Source organism: Podarcis liolepis (genome assembly GCF_965112155.1).
Source record: "Podarcis liolepis genome assembly, chromosome: 6".
NCBI lineage: Eukaryota > Metazoa > Chordata > Lepidosauria > Squamata > Lacertidae > Podarcis > Podarcis liolepis.
The window spans coordinates 60474248-60495946 of record NC_139559.1 but is presented as its reverse complement, the minus strand read 5'-3'; the positions used below and the strand labels follow the sequence as shown (position 1 = coordinate 60495946).

General features: G+C 40.8%; 1 protein-coding gene across 18 annotated transcripts in view; it reads right to left on the bottom strand.

The window, feature by feature from the left end:
- The window catches only part of NFIA (nuclear factor I A), a 443145-nt gene that overhangs the window by 273273 nt on the left and 148173 nt on the right, over positions 1–21699 (bottom strand). The window lies entirely within an intron of this gene.

The following is a 21699-nucleotide window of genomic DNA, read 5'->3' as shown; positions in this document are numbered from 1 at the left end:
GCTCCCTTGACATTATGAGATGAACAAGCCCACTTTTTCAGGCTTCCTTAACATTTACAGATAAAACAGTCCAGCCCTCCATAACTGATTTCATCATAAGGTAATTGTGAAGCAATTCTCCATTGGCAGGGCAGAAAAGGCCTCAAGGGAGCAGTCCAACTTGTCCAATTCTTGCAAGATATCTCTTCCTCTGAGACTGCAATGCCAAATATCTTTTCTCTTCTTCTCTTCAGCCTCAAATGAGGTTCAAATGAAAGACTTCCACAAAATGCCTTGTTTAGCAGCCTATTCAATAGTTAAAGTGATCAGGAAGCTCCTCCCAATGTTTAAGCTAACACTAACATTCCTTTGGTCTAAAACCATTGCTTGCCTTTATCTTTGGTGGACTAGATGGTGAAAAATTTGTGGTTTAGAGAGAACAGCCGTATAATGTCCACACCATGTTTTTCCTTGTACCAGCTATTCAACTGCAGAAATGCATCTGTCGTCAAAAATGTGATTGCCCAAAATGCTTACACTATCTGAATTCACAAGGCATTTCCCAGTATGTCAGCCTATGTACACTATGCAAGCAGCACTTCTGGTTTGTATAAAACTTCTGATTATCCAAATAAGTAGCATGCCAAAACCACCTCATTCCACTCTCCCATTAAGCTCCTTGGAAGGCAAGACCTCCATCAACAGTCAATGATATTATTTCTGCAGCAGAACACACATTGCAGAGACCATATATTCAAAGTTACCTTCAGATTACAACACCACAAATTATACACATGGTAATCACTATTCTGGTATTTTACACCCCACTTTCTTTTTCTTTTTTAAAAGACTAACCACTTCCACTCTTTCACAGGATGAACAAAGGTACAGTTGAGTCCTTTTTAATTTAGAAAAAACAGTGAGAAGATGAAACTGTATAAAATTACGAACAGCATGAAAAAATAGAGAGCAGCTTTTCCTCCCCCCTAATACAAAAACCTGGGGACATTAAATGAATATGAGTGCTGGAAAATTGAGGGCAGACAAAATGAAAGTGGAGTTCACTAACACCAGATACATCTATGGCCACCAGCTTTCAAAGGGGTTTAGACAACTTCATTGATAATAAGGCAGTCAATGACTACTAATCATCATGGCTGGATACTACCTTCAACTTTAGAAGAGAGATATCTCTCTGAACACCAGATGCTGAAGATCACTAGTGGGAAAAGGGTTCCCATAGGCATGTGGTTAGCCAGTGTGAAAACAGAATACTAGATGGGTCTCTGGACTGATCCAATAGGCTAGGTCCATCTAATCCAGAAGGATCCCATTTTTCAGAAAGGTGGCTTATTCATCGGAGAAATCCTGGCCAGGATACCAAGAGCTGCTAGACTCACAAATGTATTGTAAAATGACATTTTTGACCTTTAACAACTGATTCTAACATCTCAGAAGCTTATTTTGAAACTCTCTATAACTGTGGCGTTGGAGTGTGAGGCTATAACCCATTAAGCTTATGAACCAGTTTCACAGTTCCATGGATGATGACCTTGTAATTATGTTGACAAGTTCTACTAGATCCTTTATAAGAGAAAACTGCACTTGATAATTTTGCAGAACATCCCAGCTGCCACCATAACTAGCCTCCTCAGCGACTCATTTCTGGGGTAGATCCAGAGTGAACATTACTCTCTAGTCAGAGAACCAATACAATGCAAAATACACTCATCAGTAGCTAGTCACACATGGTATGGCATGTTTCTGGGAATCAACAACTGACAGCAACTATGCTAAGGAACGTAAGCAGTCCTTAGGCTTTACAGTGGTACCTCAGGTTAAGTACTTAATTTGTTCCAGAGGTCCGTTCTTAACCTGAAGCACCACTTTAGCTAATGAGGCCTCCTGCTGCCTCCGTGCCACTGGAGCACAATTTCTGTTCTCATCCTAAAGCAAAGTTCTTAACCCAAAGTTCTATTTCTGGGTTAGCAGAGTCTGTAACCTGAAGCGTCTGTAACCCGAGGTACCACTGTAATTGTTTTCTATACAAACATTTCTGCTACACAGCTAAATATTAATAGGCATATTCCCACCTACAAAGGACTAGATATCTTCCCTTGTTCAGAAATATTTTGAAGGTCAAGACATAAACTTAGTTAGTACAGTGAGACAAATTAAACCTGCATGTTGTTGTTGTTTAGTCGTTTAGTCGTGTCCGACTCTTTCTGACCCCATGGACCAGAGCACGCCAGGCACTCCTGTCTTCCACTAAATCTAATCTATCTCTTACGCATCAGTGTATGATAATTTGAGATGTGGTTTTCACATGCAGCAGATGACATGATAGTATCATTTTACCTGAAGAAGATAGACCATTTTTAATGCTTCCTTTTGTGTGAAACTCCCTGCAACAAATTAGTATGTAAAGGAGCAGGGTTCTATCACAGTGCACTCCCAACTATGCTAGTTTTCTAACTGCAGAAAACTGTTTATATGGGGAACATTCAACAGCAACTCTCACCTTCAGTTTGTAGCTGAATCACTTTCTACTGTATCATAGGCCAGACCTTAGCTAGAAGCATTTTAGAACTTTGGCTATCAGCCACAAACTAATATGGACTAGTAACAAAATATTGTTTGAATAAACCATTATATGTCCCAAAGAGTTTTGTGTCTACCAAACAATGTTAAAGTTTATTCAGTACAAAATAAATTACAAAAAATACTGGAATATTTTCTTTGCTGAAGTTAAAATTAATTGATGGGGCTGTTCTGTAATAAAAATAAATGATCTAAGACCTGCTGGAGTTTAAAGAATCACAATGCATCTTCTACACAACCTTGGTAATATTTTGTAACAGATATTTGGAACAAATTTGTAGGGAGTAATTATTCTTTCTCACTATTTTATTGGTTGTTTTATTCTACCCCTCTTTCTAACTGCAGCTTACTTTTAGAAAACTGTTGTGCTGGAATAATAAACAGTTTTTCAGCAGTTGCCATGCACGTTCCTCTTATTGAAGGCATGGCCAAACTTGCCCCCCCCCAGCTGTTCTGGGACTACAATTCCCATCATCCCTGACCACTGGTCCTGTTAGCTAGGGATGATGGGAGTTGTAGTCCCAAAACAGCTGGAGGGCCAAGTTTGGCCATGCCTGTATTATTGGATGTTCCCTCACTTTAACTGTTCTAAAAAAATGCAAAAGGATAGATGCTTTTCAGCTGCATAAAAAGATAACAGTTGCACTTCACCTTAACTGCATATAAGAATAATGAGGACTTTATAAACAGACAGAAGTATTATCTAAACATGCAATCCCATTGTTTCATAGTTGTCTTCAGGGAACTTACGTGGACTGCACCTACGTTCATTAGAAGAATGGGCAACCTGTGGCCCTACAAATGCTAGACTTGAACTCCCAACAACCTCAGGCAGCAGCAGCATGGCCAATGGTCAGGGATGCTGGAAACTGTAGTCCAACATCTGGAGGGCTACAGATTCCCCCATCCTTGGTTTATCGTGACAAGAGTTTTGGAAAACTTATAAACATTTGTGTGTTAATTTATGCTTCTGGACAAAGGCAAATTGTAATAAATGAAGGTTCATAAGACACTCCAGTGGACAGGTTATTCTTTAAGACGTGGGTATCCAGTGGCCCTCCAGATTTTGCTAAACTATAATTCCCATCATTCCTGACTGTTGGCTGAAGCTAATGCAAGATAAAGTCTAACAAGATCTGGAACACCACAGTTTCCCCATCCCTGCTGTTAAGAACTTATTTCATTTTCCATTTGCACAAGTAGGACTGGCTGACTGATGCAGACTGAATAGTAAAACCGTGATGTGTGGAACAGCTACATCATTCATCCCGTTTAGCCTACCTACCAGACTGACATTTTAAAACCCAACTTTCATGGGCTAAGAAAATATTTTTTATCCTATGTGCACTTTTTTGCATATGAACCATAAAGTTAGCGGGGAAATTAGACCCTCCATAACTGAAACTCAGCATCTTGCTCTGAACTTGCACATATCTCTGGCTTGAACTCAAAGTACCAGAGATCAGAAAGTCAAAACATTAAAGCTGATGCATTAGTATATTGAACTGCCATGTTGGCAGGCAAGGCTATGCAATTCTGGATGCGTTCCAATCTAAAACAAAAGCAATCAATCTCCAGGTGTAAGGCAGGGGGCTGGAAATATGCTATTGTAGAGCAACTCGCTCTGAGGCAAAATACAGAGAGGAAACAGAAGACAAATAAGATGACATCACTGGATCTCATAATGCGGTAGGACAGAATGTTTGTTTGTAGAAAGGTGCAGCGTAACTAGAGCCTATTTATTATTAAGGAAAATGCTTTCATCTGCTGATCATATCTGCAACTGTGCACAGAGGCACCAAGTAATGGACTGAAAAGGAGAACTGAAGAAAGGCCGTCTGCAGTGATTTTGTTTTTGACTACGGGGAAAATTCTGTTTTTCCTGCCTAGCTGAAAATATGCTATTATAAAATAGGACTAACTATGCATTTGCTAACAAAAATGGAGGCTTAAATCCTATACACAACTGATCATGGAAATCAATGGGTGATTACTTCTAAGACGGGTGGCCAAGGTGGTGCCTTCAGATTTATGGGCTACAGTTCCCATTGTTCCTGCTCATTGGCATGCTGGCAGAGGCTGATGGGAGCTGTAGGCCAAAACATATGGACAGCACATATTGGCTATCCCTTTTCTAAGCAGACGTTCAAAGGCTTGCAATGCACAAGACTTAGAACCGTAGAATTGTAGAGTTAGAAGGGACCATGTGGGACATCTAGTTCAACCTTCTGTTTCAAAAGCTAGCAAAGCAAAATAATTATTAGAAGGGATAAAAATATATAAGCAAGAAACCATCCAGGCCTGATCTTGAGTCCATAACTCACAAGCAAAGAATACTGTCCTGGGGTTTTCCCCAACCCTTGGAGGTAGCATAGGGTTTTACTTTTGCTGTGAATTGCCATGAGTGAATTTTTCATATGGAAAAGCAATATACAAATATATGCATTGATTGGCTGATCAGGAGAATGACTGTGTGACAATCAACATCTTAATTAGCAATATATAACCCATTTTTGAACTTTGTCAATACACATGTAGACAACTGATAATTGAAACTGTGGAGTCAGGCAAGGTCAACAAAAGGGCATTAGGACAGAAACTTTATGCCATTTCTGAGAAAAGTCTAGTGGTACTTACTATTGTTTTCTGAGATGTCTGCAATTATTCTACACAATATACAATAGACCCCTGCCAGTGACTTACAACTAAGGGAGAGAAAAGTTTAAAGATCTTCATGAATGGGCAGGACAATATTGAGCACATGGCCATCTTGTAGATACAGTCTTCACAGCATCTGGGTAGGGTAAGGAATTTTGATTCAGAATATCAGATGTCCTTTTAAAAATATATGTAAAGCATTGGAACCCATGCAACTTTCTCTCTCTTTCTTCATTAGCCAACGTTCCTTTTATCCTGACTCAGTCCCAGAGGTGGTATTTTGAATGAGGTACAAACAATAGTTTATATTGTAGCACATACACACACACACACACACACACATTTCACATGCATGTAATTTTCATATATAATCGTCATGTGTACATTTCTAGAAAGATGGGAGAGAAATATTTTAAATAATAAAAAAATATTTTAGAGATTTCATTATTTTAAAAATCCTTTCTTTTTCAAAATTCTAGTATCACTATTAGCCAAATACAAATTTAATTCATCTTTTCCATTATTTGCAATACAAAACAAACAAATCTGTTTCACAAAAATCCCACATGTTACTGTGACTAATTCACGGCCAATTTTATTTGGAGGACTATGGACACCATTATGACAATCTCATGACATTCTAAATGTGAAGAAAACCATATGTTTACTTTTCTCCTCTAATAATTACAAGGCATACAATTTATTAAACACTATCTTCATCTTGTAAACAAAACCAGACCTGAAAAAAATGTGCAGACAGTTTTACTTCCTGGCTAAATGGTTGGCAGACCAAAAATTCTACTGATCTACCCCAAAAATATATTGTTTACAAAGATCACAAACATAATGCATATTCTCTCTCTCTCTTTGGTATTTCATTTATCAGCCATGCCGTCATCATTCTCCTCCCTACCACCATCTGTACATACTTTCCCAATAGACCATCACAGCTGTCCTGTTTTTCACACACACAGAACCTTTTATATGCTTTCCAACTGTTTTTAAAAACTGTTCAGTGCTTCGCACTGTACTTCCTTTGTCTTCTTCACAAATATGAAAAGATACCATCCCAACAAACAGGTTATCACAGCAAAAAGCTTTAAAAACAACAACACTGCAGTACTGATCTTTCCAAGAGCACCAGACATCTTAGATGCTAGCCTTCTGGACAGAAGGTGTTAAGAATGCAATTCCACAAAGCTGGGAACTTGAACAAAAGTCACTAAAGCAAAACTAAAGTCAACACTTTTGGTATCACATGGGTTGTTGTTTTTTTAAAAATGCTGTAATGCATATCTGGCTAAAGGCCCAGACCACATGCTCATGTCCATCACCAGGAATGGATAAAAGAAGTAGGGGACCAAAACAACCTATTTCAGCTCTGCAGCCAGGTACAGGGAGGGGAAAGGAGAAGTACGGTCTTGTAGGAGACTGGTAATAGTCCCTATTGTTGAAGCACCCAAGCCATGGTCCATGGTTGAAAGGCAGTATCAGTGTCCCTTGGGAAGCCTAAAATGTGCTGAGGCTCTAGAACAGAGCTTTCCAAACTTTTCATGTTGGTGACACACTTTTTAGACATGCATTGTTTTGTGACACAGTAATTCAGTTTTACTAGCAAACCGGAGGTTCAACTAACCCCTTTCCATCCCCAGGTGGAGCACAGGAAGCATTCGTGTGACACACTAACGTGTCACAACGCACAGTTTGGAAAGCTCTGCTCCAGAATAGGAATCATTTGATCACACACACACTGCCAAGGCCACAGAATACAATCCCTCCATGGTCACTGCTTCTCCCATTGTGGAGAAGCAGGGCTGATATTCTGCTATGCATTTGTAAAACATTAATACAAAACAATACCTGCCAAACAAATCTCTTTAAGGTATTCTATTAAAGCACCAAATGATATTCATAGACCTGAATGTGTTCAATAGTTGCCATGAGCTCAATTTCTAGTATCCTGGTAAAAGAAACAGTAGCTGAGCTGGGAAATGTATTTGCCTGAGTGATCATGAAAAGCAGCTGCCAGAAAATGCAGCCACTACAGGGTAAAAGGGACTTTTGGTCCAACTTAGTACAGTAAGATTTCTATTAAAACATGATTATATGTTTTTACAATGGAATGAGGCTTAAAAGAGCTATGTTGAACTGAGATGACGTATGGTGCCCTTGAGGAAGCAGTTCTGTCAGATAACTAAGATTCAGATTACTTTCATTTCTCACAGAATATTCACTGCAAAGTGAAATTATGGCCTCAGAGGTACCTATCTTCAGAGCTGAGCAGCACAGTTACAAAATATTGATTTCTATTGTTACAATACTTAGACATATATGTTCTATGTGACCTCACACACGCAACCATGCTAACATTCCTGGAACCAATTAATTTACTAGCAGATACACAATGTGAATGTGGGTGAGGGGGTGACTTAAAAAAATTGAATCCTGAGGAATATGGTCAAGTGCATTAATATGGTTGACAACTGCAGCTTACTAACCAAGACCAACAAACTTCATACACAGTTGAAATCAAGTTGATTCTTTCTACTAAGTGTTATACATCAGGTTGAGGACCTCAGGTCCAGGAGGCAAATATGCCCCATGAGCCCTTAGCATTATCCTTAGACTATATCCCCTCTCCCCAGGCCACACCGACACCAGCCCTGCTCTGCACCCTTCTCAGGTGGTTTTGCCTGGCTGGAGTGTGATAATGCAGCAGCAGATGGAAAGGTGGGGGGGTGGGGGTGTAGAAACCTATTAGTTTTTTCATGGCTGGAATGTAGGCCTCTGTACGAAAGTCTTATATGTTGTGTCATTCACTTTGCGCCTCTGCTCAATCCACTACTAGCATGCAACCTCTCTTCATTAAATTAAATGGCTCTCAGGTTCAAAAAGGTTCCCTACTGGCTATATCTAGAGATATAAACCATAATCCACAAGTGTTGCATTCTGGAATAATCTCCTTTAAAGTTCATATGATCATGCACAACAGCCCCAGAGTACAAATGGAGACCACAGTAACTGTCATTCCCGAGAATTCAACATCATTAGGCAAACTGTAGTGTAAGTAAATCACGCAGGAGACTGCAAACATCTGGAATGTAGCCCATCAGCAGCTGTGCTCCATCGACTGCTCCCCCAGAGTGCAGGACGCTGTGCAGCAAATGTATCTGAACTTGGGCCCAGTGTAGCAGGCCCAATGTTGACACTTGAAAAAAATGCCACAGTACTAGTTCTAGATGTGCATGTGCAAACAACTACAAATGGCCTTTTTGTGTGGTCATGCCAATCAGGGATGAGGCACGTGCATAATATGTTTAAAAGGAGGGAAACTGCCAGCTTGATTCAAACTGGAGATTCCATGGACTCTTGAGACCTCAGTCTAAACCAATAGGCCACTGTTATCCTGAGACACAATGGCTTATTGTACTGCTACAAGCTTCCAGCAGAGAATCAGGTGTTGTCTTTCAGATTCCTCAAAACTCCAGATTTGGCTTTAAAAATAAAAGGGTATAATTCAGAGAAAGGTTTTGTTAAATATTGAAGACAAAATCTGTTAATATTTTGAGAATAAAAGTGTTCTAGGCATGAGAATCATACAGCCATGAAGGAAAACATACTCAGGTCACATATCTACTTATATCTACGGCTCTTTTCCTACAGACCACCAACATCCCTTATTCTGTTCTATATTATGCTGCTGGAATTTATTTTAATTAGAATAGAGTATCTAACCTTCTATCAGCAACAAGATCTACATAAGCTCTTATTCTGCTTATACTGTGTGGGGGTTTGCTTTCACAGTCGATCAAGCAATCAAATAATCTTTGTATAACTTGCAGATTTGGTATATAGTTAATTTTGTAACTACCAAGATTTGTAACTACCAAGGAGCCAGTGTGTCCAAACCATTAGCAAGTGAACAAAATGCATCTTCTGAAGTTGCAGGGCCAATAACAAAACAAAAACAAATGAAAAAGGATATTCAGGGAGAAGAGGCTTGGAAGACCTAGGCAAATTCAGCTACTGCATCATCTCTTTGGAGGAACAATCCATTATGAGCCTGCCACTGAGCATGATACAGGAAAACCCAGCCGTGCAGTTTCTGATAACTGAAATCAAAGGGAACACAAAGTTATTAAAAGTACTGTGAGCGACACTGAAACCGGACACACAGATTTTTTGCATTCTGACAGAGATTAAGGGGAGCTAAGCAACACAGACAATAAAGGAACAGATAAGTATTACAGACAGATCTGTAACTAGACACTGGGAAATAGCAGCACTGAGATCCAAGGCAGACTAATGCATGGAACTCTTAGGGTGCAGGTCCAGCAACGTAAAAGGTTATTTAGAAGAAGAGACTTCAGTCTTTGCTAGGGTTGGGGGAAGGGGCTGGTCACAGACAGAGCACATGGTTATGGCAGTTTTATGCTGAAGATTAGGAAACAAAAGGGAGCAGATCCTGGGAGAGGCGTTTATTCACCACACAGATCCTGGCCCTTCCTTATGTCTATTCATGTCTGCATCTCTGACCCAGCTGTCACTTTTCTAACATGCCAAAATGAAAAATATTTTGATAAGGCTGGATGGCACAGTACCCAAACAATGGAGTGAGTGAATGAGAAAAAATAAGCAATGCTTGTGGGAGACAGAAAAATTACATAGTATAACGATCAGTAAGAGTGATTCCAGTTCAGTTTAGGAATATGGAGCCCATTTAATGGTATGTCTTCCGAAAAAAGAACACGGCTCCCATAATTTGTATATGAGGTCATCTGAACACACACACACACAAGCCATAAACCACTGAATCTTCAAGTGGTGAGTTGAGACGACGCATTATTAGGTATCAACCTGATCTAAGGTGGGTCACAGTGTTGGTACGACTATGGACTTAGAAACTTAGTTGGGTCCTGGAAATGTTGAGAAATACTGTACTAAGGCACAAAACCAAACTTGAAAATCCTGGGCAAATATGCCTCTAGAATAGGTTCAGCAAATGTATGTATGCATGTAAATCCTTCCATAACACACCACTTGTTGGCTCACCCCTAAAAGTGTGGACTGTTCCCTCCCTCAATCTGAAACTGGAACAGTTCTAGTGTCAGAAGGAGAAAGTGTGTGCTCCTTCCTCATGGCCCACGGCTTCTCAAGTAACCCCAGCAGCACAGGAATGTACTATGCTACCGTGGTTCCTATGCTACATGAGAGCGGAACTATGTTGGCTTGTTCACACATGTCTGCATGTTAAATGAGAAGTGGGTAACGTAATTACTCATATTTTATGTCTGTGTTGTAGACATTTGCTTTTTATGTGTATTGCATGCAATGGCCTATGGCTACAAGCAATAAATATTTATTGTATCATATTGTTCACGCATGCAAGTCATCACTTGATTCTGCAATAATCAAGTGCTACCCATTCGTGCATAAACTCAGTCATCATAGCTATGTGACCATGAAAGCACTTGGGAGTAACAATTTTCTTCCCATTTTAAGGTATATTGTTTTCCACCCAGTAGGGGTATGCAACATCTTTAAAGACTTGTTCTTTAATCAAGACAATCCAGTCTTTCAAGATCTGACTCCTAGTGATCTTTCTACAATTTATTGTGAGTGTATGCAGAAATATATTCTTTTAAAAAGAATATGTGGGCTGCATTTTGACCAGTTTGATAAAGCCTGGCAACCCCTCCCCCTTCTCTTTTGTACATTACATATATGCAAATAATTAAAACTGTTACATTTGTAGCCTTCCCTCTCCTGAGTCCCTGCCCCTCTGAACACATTGATCCCTCACTTGCTGCTATAGCTCACAAACCATCATTGCCCTCACTTCAAATTTCATAGCAGACCTCTGACATCATTCTCCAAATATTTTATATACAAACATACATACAGAATATAAAATAAAATTAAGAACTGGAAAGCAAAGTTAACAAGATTAGCAAATCAAATCAAAACTTTATTAGCAAAGCCAACAGGCCACAGCTGTACAAGAGTTAAAAGTGAGAATAGGGATAAAAGGAAGAAAAGAACAGGCAAAAGGAGGTCCGTCGGGTGAACAGGTCTGTCACTCAGATGGTGGCCCTCAATTTCGCAGCTCTCTCGATGTACCTCGCGACCTTCTCTGTTATCTGACTATCCGTATCAGATAATAGAAAATACAGTGTAATGTCAGGTGAACGGCCGGGGTTGGAGAGAATGAGTGGAGTAATAATCTCATTCCTTAGGTCTTTGTAAAGGGGGCAAGAAAGAAGGACGTGGGACACTGTTTCCGTGTTACCATCTCCACATGGGCAGAGTCGTTTTTCAAATGGAGTCTTTTGGTAACGACCTTCGAGTACAGCAGAGGGAAGAACATCCCATCTAGCCAATGTAAAGGCACGTCTGTATTTTGGGATGGTTAATTTAGACAAATATGAGGCTGGAGAGTCAAAATGAGAAGGGGGAAAGTAGGTATACCATGGGCACAGTTTCTTTAAGATAGTCAGGTTGTTTTGTCGTTCAATGTCTTTCAGGCGCTGGCCTATTAGACTCTTTGCTTTAATGAGGCCCATTGATAGTAGGGACTGTGAGTGCAGACCGCATGTAAGGAGTTTTTGATGCACAGTTTTAAACCACTTGCTTTTGTGAGGGTCTTGCATTACTAGCGGCAGTAGACCAGGAGGATTCAGATTAAGACGAAGCCAATAATTAAATGTTCTCTGCCAGGTCCGAGTTTCCACAGATGGAAGGCAGGCCTCGAGTCGTAATGCTGCGTTTGGAACACAGGAGGGGACACCGAGTATCTGCCTTAGAAATTTGGACTGGACAGTTTCAAGACTGGAGCAATGGATCCCCGTCCAGATTTGCGCCCCGTACAGTAACTGCGCCAGAGGTTTTGCTTGGAAAACTTCAAGGGCTGCTGGGATGTATCTGCCCCCCTTCGTGTAGAAGAAGCGGGACAGCATCTTGATGCTTTGAGCAGCTTTTTCTTTGGCATATTTTTGATGGACATCCCAGGACCCGGTCGACTGGAAAACGATACCCAGATATTTGAAGGCTTTGACTTGTTCAATTGTCTGGTTATCCATCCTCCAGCTGTACTGTCTGTGTTTCCTTGCAAAAACCATGATTTTGGTTTTCTGATAGTTTATTGCAAGTTGCTCTCTTCTACAGTATGCTGAGAATTCACCTATGAGCCTATTTAAACCTATTCTTGTTCGGGATAGGAGTATCGCATCGTCAGCGTACAAAAGCACTGATATTGCTTTGTCAGCCAGTTTGGGGGCGTGGAAGTCCGGAGATGACAAACAGTTAACCATATCATTGATGTAGATGTTGAATAGAACTGGGGCCAGGATGCAACCTTGCTTGACCCCCTTACTGACAGGAACTGGTCCTATAAGATGGCCATTTAACGAAGTTCTTACATGCAGCACCGTGTCTTTGTATAAACAGCTGATCAGAAATAATAGTCTTTTGTCTATGCTAGAGGTGCTCAATTTGTCCCAGAGTCTTACACGTGGAATTGAATCGAAAGCAGCCTTTAGATCGATAAATGCTGCATATAACACCCCACGGGATTTTTTGGCATATTTGTCAATTAAATAGGCTAGGGTGAAGCAATGGTCTATGGTGGATCTGCCTTGCCTGAAACCCGCTTGCTCTTCCGCTAGAATAGCTTCAGTTTCCAGCCAGCTAGTTAGCTTGGTATAAAGATGTTTGGCATATAGTTTGCTGGGTATAGGCAGAAGGCTGATTGGTCTATAACTCGCCGGATCTGTCATGGGTCCTTTTTTATAGATTGGGATAATTATTGCCTCAGTCCAACCATCTGGAAGTAAACCCGTTGAGTCGATCCAAGAAAATAAAGACGCCAGCAGGGGGGCCCACCAGCCAATGTTGGACTTCAGAAGTTCGGCAGGGATGTAATCATTCCCTGGGGCCTTGTTGTTCTTTAGTTGTGCGATTAAATTCTCAACTTCCTTCGCAGTTACTGCTGGCCAATGAGGTAGGTCCTCCAGTTGAATGCATAGTTTGTAATGTTGGGCTTCCTGGTCATAGAACAAAGATTGAAAATGGCGCAACCACTCCATTGGTTCCACTGTACAGATGGAATTAGTACGCTCCTGGTCCAGTAGACCAGATATGGTTCGCCAAAAGCAAGTAGTATCTTTCTCGTGCGATGCCTTAACCAACCTGTGCCATGCGGCTCTTTCAGCTTCCAGTTTCTTTCTCCTTAATAATTGTTTGTACGACCGTCTCAGATAAATATAAGCATTAAGTAGGAGGGCAGTCCCTGATTTCCTGTATCTCCGGTAGGCTGTTCTCATTTGTCTCCTTGTTTGCCTGCACTCCAGGTCAAACCAGCTAGCTCCGTCCTTTGCCCTCTTTGTAGCGGAGCTATGTATCACTGTTGTTAAATGGGGTTTCAATCTTTCCAAGAGTAATTTAAAGCGTTCCATAATCGCAGCTGCTGAATTTCCTGATACAATAGCGGAGCGAATAAGCTTTAACTCCACTGACTGAAGAAGGAGGGTTAGGTTTTCATTCAATATTGGGGACCATTTGAGTCTTTTGGGGGCAGGTATATCCAAATTTACAGAAGGTATATATTGTGGCTCGGCAATAGAATAGTCAAAAGGCCCACCTGCAAGCTCTAAAATTAGAGGTAGGTGATCACTCAGAGTATTATGGCCCACTTGAAACTTCCTTATAAAGCTGTGAGCAAATCTTGAGATTAAGATATAATCTATAACACTTCCCCCAGCCTTGGAGAAATGGGTATATTCCCCGGGGCGGTCCCCCTCTATATTGCCGTTTAATATCAGCAGTTCCCTCCGTCTAGCAGCCTGCACTAAGCAGAGACCTGGAAAATTACTTCTACTATCTTTGGACAGACGTGTCGCGCCAATATCCGTCTGTTCTTCAGGGTCCATAAATTGGTTGAAATGAGTGTATAGACTGTTGTCATCTGTTCCTATACGAGCATTGAAGTCTCCACACACAATAGTCAGGGCAGACGGGTAAGTAGATTCGAGAGGCTCTAAGAACGCCTCTAGCTCAGCCCATGTAGCCTTAACAACGGGTTTTTTTTGGCCTGGGGGAATATAGACATTGACCAGCAAGAGAAAAGTTCTCTTGAAGCTAAGTAGAGCGGCTGTTGCTAAGGAATTGCAGCTGGGTAGGGCTGTTAGAGAGTGCGCTAGCTCCGTGGAAATGAAGCAAGCTAGGCCACCACTAGATCTGCCGCCCCTTTGAGATGGAGAGGCAGGCAGGTAGTGGCAGTTATACCCATTAAGAAATATAGGGTCATTCTGCCATGTCTCCTGAAAGAAGATGATGTCAAATTGCTTAAGGTAGCACAAAAATTGTTGATTATTTTTCTTGGCGTGCCAACCCGCGATATTCCAAGACAGCACTTTTAGGCCCCGGGCCCTTCGGGGAGCTGGATCTATGTCACCACCATGTCCAGCAATTCTTTGGTGTCTAAAAAAACACACCCGTTGGTTCTTTTCGAGGCTGGCTGCTTGGAGAGAGTGTAGTGATCCTCTTTTCTTGGTGATTTGGGGCTAGATTTTGGAGTTGGGGGGGAAGCTAATTCATTCGGAGACAATTTAAGATAGCTGTGCCAGGAGCTTTGAGGTTTCACACCTTGCTTTGGTCTTACTTTATTGTACATCACAGGGGGCTCTGATTGTAATTCCACGTCTACACATTTAAAGGTGCCTCCCACTGTCTTCTTATCCACCAGACATTTGGGAGATATGGGCTGCACATAAGGGTCCTTCATTGTCTCACCTTGATCATCCTTTTTTTCTAGTCTGCTTCGAAGTAAATCAAATCTTTTCAGGATCTCAGTTTGAGCTGGAGAATGCAGTGACCAGAATCGCTTTATCAGCGAGAGTTCTTCCTCCCAAACGGAGTCCTCACTATCCCACGTGGGAGGCCCGACGCCAGTTGGATGTGAGGCTTCCTTTTTTTCATTTGGTGCTGTTTGGTGGGGATGATCCTGCTGGAGCTTATGCTTTCTATTTCGATGGTTTTGGTGGTTGGTTTTTTCCCTTTTGTGAACTTCCACTCCTATGCTCTTGGGCCCTATCAGAGAGGTTGCAGGTGCTCTATTTTCAAATATTCTTAACAGAACTATTCTTTCTTTTTTGAATAGGTTTTTAGCTCTAAAAATGAAACTGGCCAGATTATGATCTAAAAAAGTAATCAATGCTCCAATGCATATTGGAGTAATAGCTAATGTGTTCTGCAGGATATCCTCCTATCTGCTCTCTCCAACCATAATTAAATGACCACAATTATATTTTAAAGGACTACAGGTCACATAATATTCATGTAAGACATGCTGATTATTTTCAGAGTAAACATTACACATATATGTATACTTTTAAATAGTCTAGGTGACTTTTTTCAACCCAAAATGATACAAATTAAATATTTTTTTAAATCTCAACTGTTGCCTTTTAGGTTTGCTTTCATTCAGAAAAGCTAAGGTATCAGTTGCATGAAACAAATGGCTTTGGGGATGGGGGAAAGGGAGTCTATTGGGCAAATCTGATGATGCAGCACTTTAAATGCCCCCATCTGGCACCCATTAGGCAACCTGTCACTGGATTGTACTGACTGGTCCTTTTCAGCCTACCTCAGCACTCACTTGGTGAATGATGCCTGAGCACAGTGCATTAGGGAACTGCACAGCAGGCTCTATTTGTTTAGAAAGTCACACAATAAGGGATGAATACACTCTATGATCATCCAGATTACAGCATATGGTGGATAAAGTGAGCAGGAAGGACCATAGTACCAGAAGTGATGGGAGAACTAGGAATGCAATCCATATTCTCCAACCCCTGGATCAGGCCAGGATACTACCAAGGAAAGGAACATATAACCAAATATCGTTTCAGCTTATTGTCAGTGGCACTAGTTCACTCAACCCATCTTCTTGATGATTATTACTGAAAAATTAGAAGACGGTAACACCAAACACACACATGACTACTTTGAAATAATTCCTTGACTTCATTAAGCCACTTTTATAATAGGAACTAATATACTTCATAAACGTATCAGGCAATTATTCCCAGAATGAAAATTTTAAGAACACCTACAAAATCACTAATATTCATTGAGTTTTGTATTTACCTTTGATGCAAATACAGACCCCTCAGCTCTATTAATGCCTAAAATGGTAGGGTTTTTGAAAAGTTCCTCATGTGTTATGTACAACTGCAATTAAAAAGATTTATCTTGGAGTACTGGTAATAGCAAGCAGAAAATGGGGGGTGGGTCCATCATGCCAACTTTACTTTTAGCTGAACATAACTATGTGAAGAGCATTTGCTTACCCTCCAGGTTTAATTAAAATCAAAAGTTGAAGTTACAGACCTTAGTTTAAACACAACGCAGCTGTATGCAAGCTTTTATTTGCACTATGGATCAGAATTATATGATGGCATTTCAAAATACCCATTTTTATTAGATTATCATATTAATCATTTACTTTTATAATGTTTGATGTTACAAAGAGCCTTCTAAAGACTGGTTATGTAGGGCTAAATCATCAGAAAAATTTCATTGGTGCACATGAACAATGTGCAAATAACTAGAGTGGGCAACTGTAATAATAAAAACTATAGGGGGAGAATGCAATGCTGTTGTTGCACTTGCAAAATGGTGTTTGATCCAGCTGAGACACACAGCAGTAAGATAAAGGGAAGTAATTTTATCCATTTCTACCTGAAGCCCTGTCCTATGCTACCTTCCACACTGGTCTTGAGATTTTCAAAGGTGCAGGTAGCCACAGAGAAAAGGGGGAACTGAAGAAAATTGTCTGTGTTAGTGGATACTGGAACCTAAGACATTCCACAGCACAATGGATTTCACTCTTGGCCTGCAATCCTTCTTGGATTTACGTAGGTTGCTTAAATGTCGTTGGCTTCAATGAGGTTTAAGAGACCTTGGATATAGGCAAGGTTTATTATTGATGGTAACACAATGAAACAGCGATAGATTCTATAGTAAATACAGAATTAATATTGCCTATCAATGTGAAAGCTCACCTCAAGACCTTTTTATGGTCTACGCTTCACCTTCTTTGCTTCTTATTCAATGTGTTTCTCATATCGTAATCAAACCCCTGACACACAGTGACACTGTACATAAGAAATCTTAACTTAGGCAAAAGTTCAAAGAGTGACACTAAAACATTTTCTACACCCAATCATAGTTATTTGGATTCAATCCCAATCCTTCCCTCTGACAATAATGAGGAGTTTGGGTACCAACTGATTTTGACTAAAATTGACACAACAAAAAATGAAGCAGCGGTTTCTACATATACAGACATTCCATAGGTATGCAAAGATATATATTACAGTGGTACCTCAGGTTACATACGCTTCAGGTTACATACACTTCAGGTTACAGACTCCGCTAACCCAGAAATAGTGCTTCAGGTTAAGAACTTTGCTTCAGGATGAGAACAGAAATCAGGCTCTGGCGGCGCGGCGGCAGCAGCAAGAGGCCCCAATAGCTAAAGTGGTGCTTCAGGTTAAGAACAGTTTCAGGTTAAGTACGGACCTCCAGAACAAATTAAGTACGTAACCAGAGGTACTACTGTAATGTAAATTAAGAGAAAGCAACTTCTTAAAAAAACTCAAAACAGCTTAATAGGGACCTGTGAGCTTCCAGGATTACAGAGAGTGTGGTGCGCAGGTCAGAGAGCTGAAGGCAGAGAGTGGTCTAAAGCAGTCTGTCACAAGCCGTCTAGATGTTTTGGACCACAATTCATAACTGTACGATCTGAATGGTAATCCAACACATCTGGGAATGACACTAGGCTGAGGAAGACTGGTCTAAAGGAATTACAAGTCAGGCTATGTGGATCTATCAATCTAGCCTATGGCTGACAGCAACTGAGACAGAATGTTAGAGTGCTAGTTGAAAACAAAAACGAGAGAGAAATAGGGGTGCATAGGGAGAAAGGGAATTGAACTCTTTGAACACCTAACAGTTTCTTGTGTGCATTCTGGAAGGGAAATTACAGTATATGTGATGAGGTTAAAAAAACCCACTCTCTCCTCCCAGCAGTATACAGTGGTACCTCGGGTTAAGAACTTAATTTGTTCCGGAGGTCCGTCCTTAATCTGAAACTGTTCTTAACCTGAAGCACCACTTTAGAAGCAATCCTGCCGCTGCTGTGCCGCCGGAGCCTGATTTCTGCTCTCATCCTGAAGCAAAGTTCTTAACCTGAAGCACTATTTCTGGGTTAGCGGAGTCTGTAACCTGAAGGGTATGTAACATGAAGCGTATGTAACCTGAAGTACCACTGTAATTTATACCTTTGCATACCTATGGAATGTATGTATATGTAGAAACAGAAAGCATCTGTAACCTGAAGCATCTGTAACCTGAGATACCACTGTACAAGGATCTTTCAGGAGGAAGGAAAGCAAAGTGGATGACATTTCCTGTTCCCACTGCCCAGAACCATGCTCCCCTTGAAAGCAAGAAAATGCTCAAGTGCAGAGTTTCCTGGCAGATCTTGGGGGATGGGGGGGGTCCTTTATCACATACACCTAGAGCACCACCTATTCCGATACATGAAGACTACAAGATTTCAGGTCATCTGGAACACTGAAAAGGAGAACTCCTCTTAGCAGATGAGGATACACAGCAATGTTGTGTTGCAGATCGCATTACAGATCCCATCAATGAGATTACATAGAGAAACAAACTACTATATTATGAATCTACATGAGATGCCAATCTTCATGGGCAGACCCATGTTGAGCACATTTTCTTACTGCATTTATTAGTGTCTATCATTATTAAATCCGTTGACTTCAAAGCAGCTTACTAACAGCTAAAAGCAACACCATTTCTTGATTAAAAATAAATAGTGGAGGGGGAACTAAAAATCAAAGAATACCAGATCATAGAATCATGGAATTGTAGGATTGGAAGGGACCCACAGAATCATCTAGTCCAACCCCCTGCAATGCAGGAATATGCAGCTGTCCCATACGGAGATCAAACCTGCGTCCTTGGTGTAATCGGCACCACACTCTAACCAACACGCTCTAATTCAGGAGAGATCTATTAAACTTACATTGCCTCAAAAGGTCTAGAAGGATCTAAAAAGCCTGTTGAACAAAAATGTGTTTCACCTGCAGTGAAAAGATAGTATACTAGGTGCCAGGAAAGCCTCCTTGGGGAAGACATTCCACAGATGGAGTACCATGACCCAAAGAGTAAGCAGCCAGTGCTTCTCAGAAGGTGAGAGCATCCCAGAAAAGAACCTCAGACAAAGACAGCCACTGAAGATATTGCAATACTCAATCCTCTAGTTTCCAAAGACATGGATGTTTATTGCTCAGTCCTCTTTCCACAGGAACTGGCACAGCTGGAGTATCAAATGAAACTGATAAAAAGCATTTCTGTCCAAGATTGCCACCTGTGCTTCTAGGAAGAAAGCCAGATACAAGAGTACTCCTAGGCTATAACCTTCTTTATTAGTGACAACGAAATCCCATTAGAACAGGAAGACTCACCTATTTCAGATCACACAGGCTACCCACCATAATCACTTCCATCTTGTCTGGACTTTGCTTCAGTATGCTTGTCTACTTCAACAACAGCCCTCCAGTTAAAAGCAAAAGAACACTGCTCCCAGGATTAGAGGGGAAATGAAATGCAGAATCAGATGTTATCCATAAAGCGATAACATTACAATACAAATTTAGGATAAAAGAGAAAATGGGTAACTGTGGAACCTTCACAACAATCAAATGAAAAGAATGGCAATCACTGTCCACCTGGGTCCAATTAGTTAGGAAGAACAAGAGATGGCACCTTTTAATTCAGGGGTAGCTAACATGGTGCCCTCCAGCATAGCCATGGTCAGTGATGATGGAAGTTGTGATCCACCAACACTAACTACCCCACTCTAATCCCAGCCATACAATTAAATAGTTCATCAAAACATGATAGACAAATTATTTTACATAAAGTTTCATACAATTTAACTAATAATTTGATAGCAAAAAGGAAGGTGGTTCTGGTAAAAGTCTAGACTATTTGCTGGCTATGTTTAATTCCTTATCCATTGCAGCTCTTCCCTGCAGTTGGCCAAGCTTTCCCTGGCAACTCAGTAAGAACTGGCACAATAGATAACTGCACTCACGGTGTGAGTTATCCCTTGATCACCTGAATGTGTGGAACTACTGGTCAATCACTACAATACAGTATATTGTCTCAGTTTTGCACAACCAATTTTTGTTGGTTGTACTACTATAAAGCACCTCCTGTCACTTACTCAGCCCTTAAAGAAACAAACAAAAAGTTAAGTATGTGGGACTAAATACCACTCTCCTAATCACCACATACATTTCCAGGCTTCCTACCAAAAATATACTCTAAGCAGCAAATGCTTCATGTCCTTAGCCAAAGACTGTCCACCTACAACCACTCAAACAATTTTCACCAATTTTGCAGACATAACATGCAGTTAATGTTAATGTAAGAAGCATTGCTCATGTCCTTCTCATCATTCATCTCCGTAGCCTGAGACGGCCTTGTCATTTTTCACATCAGAATTGGTAAACAACAACAGTTAGTGAGGTTCTGGCACCACTCTCTACCAAACCCCACTGTGACACTATTGAACATCATCCACTCACTGCCAGAAAGATACTATTAATCCTAGAAAGGGTGATGTAAGGATGGTAGCCGTATAGCCTAATACTGGCCCAATGCTTGACAGCACTTCACAGGACCACACTTAAAGGTCCCAGGAACAGCAGAAGAGCAGCAACCTGCCTTGCACCACCAGGTTTTCCCTGCAACTGAAGCAATGGCTGACTGCTGCATAGCAATGCTTGGGGCAGGATGAATAGAGGCATTGCAGACCTCGTGCATAGCATGCTATCTGCTTGAACAGGACCTGGAACACAGACCTGATCCTTCTTCACTGAGGTACAATAGGCTTTGGGGAAAACTTTGCTAAATCTGTACAGTACTACCTTTCAATCTGTATCAGAGCTATTGAAACAGCTTTATAATATCAAGATATAATATCAAGATTTGCCAATGCACAAATCTATTTCTGATCATCCAGTGGAGCCTCAGTTATAGTTCATGTCTGAGCAACATTCCCTTGAGGATAGTAAATAACTCATTGGCAAGGCAAAGTTTAGGACTATTCTCCTAAACTTTGGCCAAAACCCTAAAATCAGTTGGTATTTGTGATGTGCTATAGTGAACATTTCACTCCTAGACCTTGAAGGAAGGAGAGCACATCTCCACAAGTACTGCTTTAGATTATAGGCTGGTTACATTAATTTGATTTAGTTTGACTATGGGCTCTTTTAAACTGTAAGGTGGCTGCTTTCACAGAAACTGACTTGGGTTGCTTTTGTTGCTGTTGCTGCTGTTGTCTCTTACATTTAAATTTGGAGG